Here is an 11,020-nt window from a genome sequence, read left to right as displayed (position 1 = left end):
CACGACTGAGTGACTTCACTTTCACGCATTGGAGAAGGAAATGGCAACCCACTCCAGTGTTCTTGCCTGGAGAATCCCAGGGACGGCGGAGCCTGGTTAGCTGCCGTCTATGGGGTCACACAGAGTCAGACATGACTGACGCGACTTAGCAGCTGCAGTTGTCTCTCTAAAATGGGTGGCCACAGAATTCACAGTGCAGCATTTCTGAAGAGGTGTGTTGTCGCAAAGGAATTGCATTATGTTTAAATGTAGTTACTCTGGAAGGCGCTTTCGCACACATTGGTCACTTTCAGGTCATCAGCAAACCTCCATGTGCTGCGCTGTTTCGGGTAGCAGGGGATAATTGAAAATGATGTGGAGAAAATTAGCATGGACTCCTCTCAAGGACGACACTCAAACTTGTGAAGCATTCTATATTTTGAGGAAAAGAGGAATAAAGTTCTATGAATGGATGATGGTGGCAGCTGCCCAACAGTGTGAATTATACTTAATGCCACTGAGTTGTATACTTAGTGGTGAAAATGGTAAATTTTGTGTGATATGTATTTTACCACAATAAAAGTATCATGTTAAACTGATAATATTTTGGATATACTCAATTAAATAAAATGTATTATTATCATTACAAAAAAAGTCAGGGTGCTGGTTAAAACATAGCTGGAGGAGACATCTGTCTTGCAGTCACAGGCTGTACTATAGAAAGGCAGATGCCGACTGCCCAATAACTATAACACTTTGAGTAATGGTTGGCAAGTATCATTGGGCCCATCAGTGCAGACGTGGTAACTCGCTCACCCCTTACAACAACACTGATGCAGTTAGTAGTCTCTCCACTGGACAGATGAAGAAACAAAGCCTTAAAGAGGTTGACTGGTCCAAGGTCATTTGGCTGATAAGAGACGTTGTTGTTGTTTAGTCACTGAGTCGTGTCCAACTCTTTATAATCCTGTGGACTGTAGCCTGCCAGTCTCCTCTGTTCATGGAATTCTCCAGGCAAGAATACTAGAGTGGGTAGCCATTCCCTTCTCCAGGGGATCTTCCTGACCCAGGGATCAAATCCAAATCTCCTGCATTGGCAGGTGGATTCTTTACCACTGAGCTACCAGGGAAGACTGATAAGAGATGGGTCAGGATCAAAGCCAGGCAGACGAGCTCCCAAGCGACCAGACAGGAAAGCAGATGCTGGGGGAGAGGGGGTACCAAGGTAGGGGCAGAACTGGCCAGAAATCTAACTGACTAATTGCCAGGAAAGTTCCAACACGAGGGAAGGCATGGATCAAGTAAAAGCTGGCCCCAGAGAGAGAAGAATGAAGAGTTAGGGATTCTCAGGCTAGGACTTCACGCTTCCAAAAGCAAGGGTCAGACAGAACTTAAGCTGGTTTTGTGGCTCTCATTTACTGCCCCCTAATGAAAGACATCCTTTCTGGGATCCTACCCGGCCATGTGTGCTCAGCCTGGTGTCTCCCACGGCTTTTGATGTTTTGACATGACACACAGAGAGTCGATGTGCACTAAAATCATCCTATTGGTATATAGGCTGTTGTTTAAGAGGCCAAATGAAATCAGAGCTAAATAACATCAACTGTCTGCCTAGCACATGTATATAATTGCATAGTCTCACATGAGGCGCAAACAGAGAAAGAGACAAAGAAACATCAATTTAAAGGAGACGTGTTTGACCATCCATGGTGACCAATAGCTTCTTGGGTGTAAACACTCACGTTGCTGGGTTCAAGTCTCCTAAACAGTCAGCAGGCAGAAGGTCTTTCTGTTTCATAATAGTCCTAGGTCTGTCAGGTTGGCTGCCAATCCTAATTTATAAGTTCTTTTCTCTGAAGGTTGTACAATTGTCCTCATTCTCTGAAGGCCTGGGCTGGCTCATGGCTGCACATGGGTCAGCCTCTCAGTGACTCAGCATTGCTCCAGTCAGAAGACAGACCCACTCCTCCCTGAATCTGCTGGAGGAAAATGATGCCATGGTTTGAGGGTTTGTCCCTTTTGGTTCCTGCTGAGACCTCGTGACCTAGCGCACTCTGTAAAGCATCCCACCTTCAAGAACCTCCCTCCTGCAACAGCCTGGTTGGGCTTTAAGGGTGTTGTGCTAAGTGAAGTAAGTCAGATAGGGAAAGACAAATACTGCCTGATCTCACGTGTCTGTGAAGTCTAAAAAAGCTGAACTTGGGAGGGACAAATTGGGGGTTTGGGATTGACACGTATGCTCTACTGTATTTAAAACAGATTAGCAACAAGGACCTTCTGTATAGCACAGGGAACTCTGCTCATATTATGTAATGACTTACATGGGAAGAGAATTTGAAAAAGAATGGACACATGCATGTATAACTGAATCACAGTGCTGCACACCTGAGCCTAACACAATATTGTTAACCAACTCTACTCCAATAGAAAATAAAAGATGAAATCAATTTAAGTAGAGAAATAGAGGGATATGGAGATGAAGAGAGAGAAAGGTTTGGATTTGGGTTTCTTTGAAAGAAATGGAGAGATACAGTAAAAGTGTGTGTGTGTGTGTGTGTGCATGTGTGGTAAACGCAATATGTATTCTGGATTGAGTTCTGGAACAGAAAAAGGACATTAGTGGAAAAATTAGTGCAGTCTAAGTAGTTTGTAGTTCAGCAAATAGTACTGCACCAATGTTAATTTCTTGCTTTTGATATATGTTCCATGGTTACATAAGGTATTAAACTTGGGGGAATCTGGGTGAAGGATATAAGGAAGTCTGTGCTCTTTCTAGCTTTCCTGTAAATTTCTTCAAGATAAAATATTTATAATAATAAATTTAAAAAAGTTGAACTCAGAGGAATAGGCAGTAGGATAGGGGTTGCTGAGGTCTGGGGAGTAGAGTGGGGAAATGAAGCAATGCACACCTTCCCTCAAGAGGTGAACAAATTCTAGGGGCTTAATGGGCAGAATGGTGACTAAAATTAGCTTATTACATACTTTAAACCTGTTAAGACAATAGATCTTAAATGTCATCACCACACACACACAATGATAATTATGTGAAGGAATGAAGGTGTTAATACTGTTTTGGTGATCATTTCACAATCAATATGAGTGTAGCTCACCACAGTGTGGTGCATATGAGCTACACACATATGTGGTGCATATGTACCTTAAATGTACATATGCACAGATCAAAAATATCTCAATTAAGCTGGGGGAAAAAAAAGAACTCAGTCTACTTTAGTAGAGTCGTTGTCTTTGGTAGTTGACTACTATGAAACCAAGAGGAATGGTCAAAGTTCTTGGTGTTTGTTTTTCTTTTTTCCTCACTTCACAATGCTCACACCTGGATTTTGTCTGGTGAACTTGAAAAGTCTCATTTTCCTTCTTGTGTAAAATGTGTCATTGTGTATTGCCTTCCATTGGTAAAAGACACAGAAGATGGCTAGGCTTGGGTAAGCTGGGGCTGGGGACTTACCCACAGCCACACAGGGGACCCCAGTGGTGGGATAAAAAAGTCAGGAATAGCTGAACAGTCAGCGTTGGTGGAAATCTTACTATGTAATGGATGCTAAGCAGTTTCTGACATGTTGCTCTCAAAGAAAATTCAGTGTGGTACACACAACTATTAAGTTAGCAAAAGGTTAATCTTATCACCAATAAGATGCTTTACATGGTAAAAGGGTCCCTTTAAATGATGTCAAGCACCGTGTTAAAAAAATATTTCGTTAAAGGATAGTTTGACCTACAATATGTGTTAATTTCTGCTGTACAACAAAGTGACTCAGTTATACATATATTTACATTCTTTTTTATATTCTTTTCCATTATGGTTTATTACAGGATATTGAATATGGTTCCTTGTGCTATATAGTAGGGCTTTGTTGTTTATCCATTCTTTATGTAATAGTTTGCATCTGATAATCTCCAATTCCCAATCCATCCTTCCCCAACCTCTCTTCCCTGCTGGCAACCAAAATCTGTTCTCTGTCTGTGGGTCATCCCTTTCCTTTCACCCAAGAAATACTGGAACAAGCGATTTCTAATGAAATAAAAGTATCCACAAACTTTAAACCATCACCATAGCCACCAGTTACTTATACAGCCCTCTAATGTGTTGCAACACTGATGTTGAGTGAGAACTCTTTTTCTGGGGGAAAAAAAGCAATTGAAGTTCAAGGATGCTTTATGACTCAGAGCTAGAAAGGAAAGCAGACTTGCTGACTCCAACCTGAGTGTCTTGTCTCCAAGCGCCACGGATTTTACACAGACACAGGGACCAGCAGCACGTCGGTTTCAAGAAGCTCCGACTCTGAAAAGTCCCTTTCTTTTACATACGGTGGTCTATATGCTTCCATGACGTTCTCTGCCTTCATCTCAACATCTCTCCTTCCTCCCCTCTGCCCGTGTCCATGCCTTTGTTCTCTATGTCTGCATTTCCATTGCCACCTTGCAGATAGGCTCATCAGTACCATCTTTCTTGGTTCCATGTACATGTGTTAATGCACAGTATGTAAAATAGATAGCCAATGGAAATTCGCTGTGTGACTCCAAGGAACTCAAAGCAGGGCTCTGTTACAACCTAGAGGTGTGAGAAAGAGTTGGAGGTGGGAGGGAGATTCAGGAGGGAGTGTACATATGTACACCTATGACTAATTCATGTGGATATATGGCAGAAATGAGACCAATATTGTAAAGCAATTATCCTTCAATTAAAAATAAATCAAAAATTTTAAAAAGTCACTTCCTTGTCTTGTACTTCAGTTTTCTTTTTCTCAATTCCAGCCAGACCAAGCTACCTTGTTTTCTCCCAAACATGTTCCCCAGTTCCTGTGTTTGCAACTTCATTCATCTCCTTCCCTGGCCCCAAAGCCCCTCTTCACTCTTTCCCTTTGGCCTCAAGACTTCTTCAAGGGAGGTCTTCCTGCCGCCCTTTCTTCTCTCTTTCCCCATGCCTGGGGATCTCTCACATCCCACCCTTATCACCTGCCATCTCTCCCACTCACTCAGAGCCTCAAAAAACATCGCTAGAGTCATTAGATGTCTTTCCATTATGATATATTGGATTGGCCAAAAAGTTTGTTTGGATTTTTCCATACGATGTTATGGTAAAATTTGAATGAACGTTTTGGCCAACCCTATATATACCACTTACAAGCAGGGATTGTGCCTTCTATCATTAACTAATTATATTTATGTTACTAATTACTTATTTATTAAGTAATTTATCACCCCCAACAGACAAAAGATTTGTGTTAGCTCACAAAAATGAATATGGTTGAAGAGGATAAGATTAACAGTTGAAGTGAAAGAGGAAACAAGAAAAGCAGAGGAATTTTCTCATCCCTAACACGCCCAATAGGGTCTCACCGACGACCCTCATGGAGACTGTTGTTAATAAGAATTCATGCAGGGTAAGTATGGAGAAGGAAAGGCAACCCGACAGAGGAGCCTGGCGGGCTACAATCCATGGGGTCGCAAAGAGTCGGACACGACTGAGTGACTAACACACACACAGAGGATAAGATCTTATAAAGTTATGTTTCATGCCATCTGTAGGTCACTCTATAATTTTTAAAGGTATTCATATATAGTGGGGCTTCCCTGATGGCTCAGATGGTAACAAATCTGACTGCAATGCAGGAGACCTGGATTTGATCCCTGATAGGGAAGATACCCTGGAGAAGGGAATGGCTTACTCACTCCAGTATTCTTGGCTGGAGAATTCTATGGACAGAGGAGCCTGGAGGGCTATAGTCCATGTAATCTCAGAGTCAGGTATGACTGGGCAACTAACACACACACACACACACACACACACTCTCAAATAGTACATCACTGGAACAAAGGTCCATCTAGTCAAAGCTATGGTTTTTCCAGTAGTCATGTATGGATGTGAGAGTTGGACTATAAAGAAAGCTGAGCACCAGAGAATTGATGCTTTTGAACTGTGGTGTTGGAGGAGACTCTTGAGAGTCCCTTGGACTACTAGGAGACCCAACAAGTCCATCCTAAAGGACATCAGTCCTGAATATTCATTGGAAGGACTGATGTTGAAGCTGAAACTCCAATACTTTGGCCACCTGATGTGAAGAACTGACTCATTGGAAAAGACCCTGATGCTGGGAAAGATTTAAGGCAGGAGGAGAAGGGGATGACAGAGGATGAGATGGTTGGATGGCATCACCGACTCAATGGACATGAGTTTGAGTAAACTCTGGGAGTTGGTGATGGACAGGGAAGCCTGGAGTGCTGCAGTCCATGGGGTTGCAGAGAGTCAGACATAACTGAGCAACTGAACTGAACTGAACTGGAGCTAATGTATTCTCAGAAACATATTTTGATCTTTACTTTGTAGACAAGGAAATCAAGACTCAGAAATGTAAGCTGACTTGGCTAGGCACACTGGCTGGCAAGTGGCAAGCTGGCACTTAAAATCCAGTTTTCCTTATGCAGTGCCCCATCTCTTGTAAGAGCAAAGTTTATATGAAAAGAAAGAGACGTGGAAAGTGAGAACATTCTTGGAAACTGAAGTGGGGATACCAACAAGCCAGGGAAAGAAAAAAAGCACCTATGGGTGAGGAACTAAGACAGAGATCTCAAGCCTTTCCAAAATCAAATGTCTGCAAAAAAATGTAACGACCCCTACAGGGGACAGAACAGAGTATCAGAACTATGCTGAGGGCCTGCTGATGGTTCCTGGGGGTTGCTGGAAAGCACAGCAGCTTAGGGCCATCACAGATTTAGTACACTGATGATCAGAAGTCTGTAGCCAGTTGCCACGGTCAGCACTTGCCCTCAATCAGACTGTGATTTGACAGTTCTAGAGCGTTAAAAAGCAATGAAGTCTGTTGACCATCAAATGCCTCACACGTCTGCTCTGAATGATGAAAGTAGGAAGCAGAAAAGGATCTGCACATTGTCCTATTGAAAGAATTATTGGTAGCACCGTGAAAAAGAAAAGTTTCCATTGCCATTTAAAAGGAAATATAAAAATTACTATAAATTTTTAAAAATACATAAAAGGAAATATAATTGCCAATATTTGGGACAGAGTTTTCAAAGTTTGATTGAAACTTTTATCGTTTTCTGGGCATTCTCTCTCCCACAGCCCTATCTGGTGAACCAGGCCAGGCAGGCAGAGCTTCCTGGGGGCTCTCACTCTGGGAATCCTGCAAATACTGTGTACGTAGCTGGTGGTGTGATGCACTCAGCACACCAGCCAGCACCAAGCCCACCAGCATTCCCGTGTTCTGTCTGCCGGCAGAGAAACAGACCCCAGTGCCTTCTACGAGACAGCAGCCCGCGTTCTGAAACACAGCTCCTCAAGGAGTCCAGCATCTTGAACAGAACAACCATTTTTTAAAATAGTCAAAGTGTATTTGAAATGAGAGCAATAATGGACTTTACAGTAAGTCCCCTACATACGAAACTTCAAGGTGTGAACTTTCAAAAGCGCGGATGTCCATTCTATCAAGATGTGATGCGTTCTTTCAGGTGTGAAGGACGTTGCAGCTTGCCCTCCGTCTCCTATTGCTGGCGATCCTTCTCTACCATCTTCCGCCTCTTCTCCCTCCTCCAGTCTGTAACTCTTCTTGCCTGTTCACTCAGGGCCAGCCCCTATATGCCAGCTGTTGTACTGTGCTTTTCAAGATACTGTACTGTAAGATTAAAAACATTTCCTTTACTTTTTGTGTTTGCTTTTTATGTATTATTTGAGTGACAAGTATTATAAACCTATTACAGTACAGTAGTATAAAGCTGATTGTGTTAGTTGGATGCCTTGGCTAACTTCATTGGACTTATGAACAAATTGGGCTTATGAACATGCTCTTGGAACAGAACTCGTTCATATGTAGGTCACTTTACTGTATTTGTATTTAGAGTAGTAAAGCAATTAGAATAGTAATTGTGTCTCACTCTTTGAGACCCTATGGATGGTAGCTTGCCAGGCTCCTCTGTCCATGGGACTCACTAGGCAAGAATACTGGAATGGGTCGCCACGCCATCCTCCAGGGGATCTTCCTGACTCAGGGATCGAACCTGTCTTCTGCACTGGCAGGTGGCTTCTTGACCAGTGAGCCACCTGAGCCCATTGAGCCAGGCACTGCAATGTATACCAAGTAGAGTCTAGTGGCAGAGAAAGCGGTGATTCTTGCCCTTGAGGGGACTAGGGTTCAAGTGATTAGAGACAGTCACTTGCCCCTAGTCTGCTTCTTCTTTTGGATTTGGGCCAGGTAATGTCTCAGACCCGTCAACTGCATCTAACTTAGGTTCTGGTTAAGGCCTCAGGCTGCGTCCTTCTTGATCCCCCATGGGAAGGATGCGAAAACCAAAGTCAAACAAAAGAAAAAGCATAGACCCACAGACACTGGAAGCCAGATTGGGTGGTATGAGCTGTAAGTGTCTAGTCATTCTAAGAACCAAAGGATAATGCAGATAGAAATCAGGGGAAGGTGGCTTGAAGAAGGAGGAAAGAGGCAGAGAGACCTGAGCAAAAATTCCAGTCCCTTTTCTTATGTAAGTGTGACCCTGGAAACATCAGTTGACCTTTTATGACTCAGTCTCTTCATTAAACACAAAGCAAGGTTTGTTGGCAGCTTTTGAAGACCATGGCAGAGGGTTTCACAAATTTAGAAAGTGTTACAAGATAGGAAATTAAAACCAATCTAGGGATTTGCTCCTTGCGACAACTCTGCACCAGGGAAGCATTTATTTTTAGCCTTTCTAAACCTTTGCAATTTATCTTAGAGCATTCAGGACAAGAGTATGGATTTTCCCTTTGGGATGAAATGAGTTCCAAAGCATGAGTCATCACTTGACCTGTGCGACCTGCTTCATCTGATCGTTCAGTTCAAGTTCCACAGGGCATTTCCTGGCTTCCTGGACAAATTCACAGTTGGGGGAGTGAGAGAAATATTAGGGACCTCTTCCAGGAAGACTGTTGGATAACTGCAACCAGGTGCATCCCGGGGCAACGGCGGCCCTGGGAGGCGCAGCTGCACCCTGAATCAGTTCCACAGTGAGGATGGGAGCTTCCAGATCAGGGGATGAGATGCGGGGAGAAGAGGGTAGAGACAGAAGCAAGCAGAAAGCCCTGGAAGCCAAGCAAGGACACTGAGAAACCGAGAGATGATTTCCCTTCTCTCAGGCCATCAGCAATGGTTACTTTGGGCTCTTCCTGGAGCTTTTGCATCCTAGTCCAACTATGTGCCTGATTTCCGAGGCTCTGATGTTAAAGTAGAATCTGCTGGTCCAGCCTGACCTCACATCCGGTGCCCACTCAGCTGCTCCACTGGAGGAGCCCATGAAACTGGATTTTGTTAATCGATCAGGCCTTTAAACGTAGTCATAAAATGATGGTTCAAATCAGGTTAACAGCGTGCTATGCATGCATACTAAGTCGCTTCAGTCGTGTCTGACTCTTTGCGGCCCCATGGACTATAGCCCACTAGGCCCCTCTGTCTGTGGGATTCTCCAGGCAAGAATACTGGAGTGGGTTGCCATGCCCTCCTCCAGGGCATCTTACTGACCCAGGGATCAAACCTGTGTCTCTTTCATCTCCTGAATTCCAGGCAAACTCTTTACCACTAAGGCACCTGCAACCCTACACTACTCTTCAAAGTGACTTAGTCCCTATCAGTGTGATATGAATTTTATATTGATTCCAATGACCACATATTTTTGTTCTGAGATTCTCTACACCACAGAGAAAAGCTGAAGTGCTACAACAGGAAAACAAAACAAAAACAATAACACGAAGCACTTCCCCAACACTGCCTTTTTTTTTTTTTTTTCTTACTATCATGACTGCTTGGTTTGTACTGATTGACAAGTTTATTGTTTTTCTTAATTCATTTCTGACTTTGGGTAAACTGATGGCCCCTGTGGCTGTGACTTTTAAAAGCTCTGTAATTCCAGTTATCCTTGAGAGATGTGGGTGTATACATGTTAGTCTGTCAGTCATGTCTGACTCCCTGCGATTCTGCAGCTTGCCAGGCTCCTCTCTCTGTCCATGGAATTCTCCAGGCGAGAGTACTGGAGTGCTTCTCCAGGGGATCTTCCCGACCCAGGGATCAAATCTGGGTTTCCCACATTACAGGCAGATTCTTTACCATCTGAGCCACCAGGAAAGAGTGCTATTTAGATTTTTGAAGTTAACGGCATTTCTTTCTTGAAATTGCTGTATACATGCTTGTATTGTTGTTGCTGAATAAAGTCTTTAGCTAAATAGTTGTCAGGTGCCTTTTTCTAATCTATGTTAGAAATTCCCTGGTATTTTGACCAAATCTTTCCTTCCTGGAGCCACATTCTGTGACCCTTTTCTGAGTCACCCTGTTAGCCTGGCTTTTTCTCTCACCCCCAAACCAAGATAATTCTTGGTCAAACAAATATTTTCCCAAATTCTCAAGGCTTTCCAGCACTACTTCTTACCCAGTCCCACAAATGTGGTTACATTTGTTTTTCCTTTTTAAAGATTGTCATCTTGATTACCATTTTTTATCTTCAGATGTTGTGATTTTAAAGCTACAATTTTAAGAGTCTTCTCTCCTTTGCCGAAAGCCACATTTAACTTATCTTTTTACTTAAGTAAAAAACTGAAAATTTTTTTTCCAAATACAACTCAAATATTAAAGAAAATCCAGATTAAAATATCTGTGGCAACAAAAATATGAAAGTAACATCAAAGCGGGCAAGCACCCATTTACAGCCTGTTTATTTATTATGTTAATTTATTTACTTTAATTGGAGCATAATTACTTTGACAATATTATGTTGGTTTTTGCCATACATCAGCATGAATCAGCCACGGGTGTACATGTGTCCTCCCATCCTGAAGCCCCCTCCCTCCTCCCTCTGGGTTGTCCCTCCCCACATCATCCCTCTGGGTTGTCCCAGAGCACTGGATTTGAGTGTCCTGCTTCATTCATTTCGGAGAAGGCAATGGCACCCCACTCCAGTACTCTTGCCTGGCAAATCCCATGGACGGAGGAGCCTGGTAGGCTGCAGTCAATGGGGTCTTGAAGAGTCGGACACGGCTGAGTGACTTCAC

The 11,020-nt window shown here is 43.1% G+C and overlaps 1 non-coding gene across 1 annotated transcript; it reads left to right on the top strand.

Moving 5' to 3' along the window:
• The first annotated feature begins 319 nt into the window (after positions 1–319).
• LOC147343190 (U6 spliceosomal RNA) lies at positions 320–421 on the top strand. The gene has a single exon (XR_015157253.1). It is a non-coding gene; the product is annotated as a U6 spliceosomal RNA (small nuclear RNA).
• The last annotated feature ends 10,599 nt before the right edge of the window (positions 422–11,020 follow it).

Source organism: Bos grunniens, chromosome 28, assembly GCF_055505025.1.
Source record: "Bos grunniens cultivar Pamir isolate PY7600 chromosome 28, Bosgru_T2T1.0, whole genome shotgun sequence".
Taxonomy (NCBI): domain Eukaryota; kingdom Metazoa; phylum Chordata; class Mammalia; order Artiodactyla; family Bovidae; genus Bos; species Bos grunniens.
Note: the sequence above shows the minus strand (reverse complement) of the source record. Positions and strands in the feature narration are given on the sequence as shown.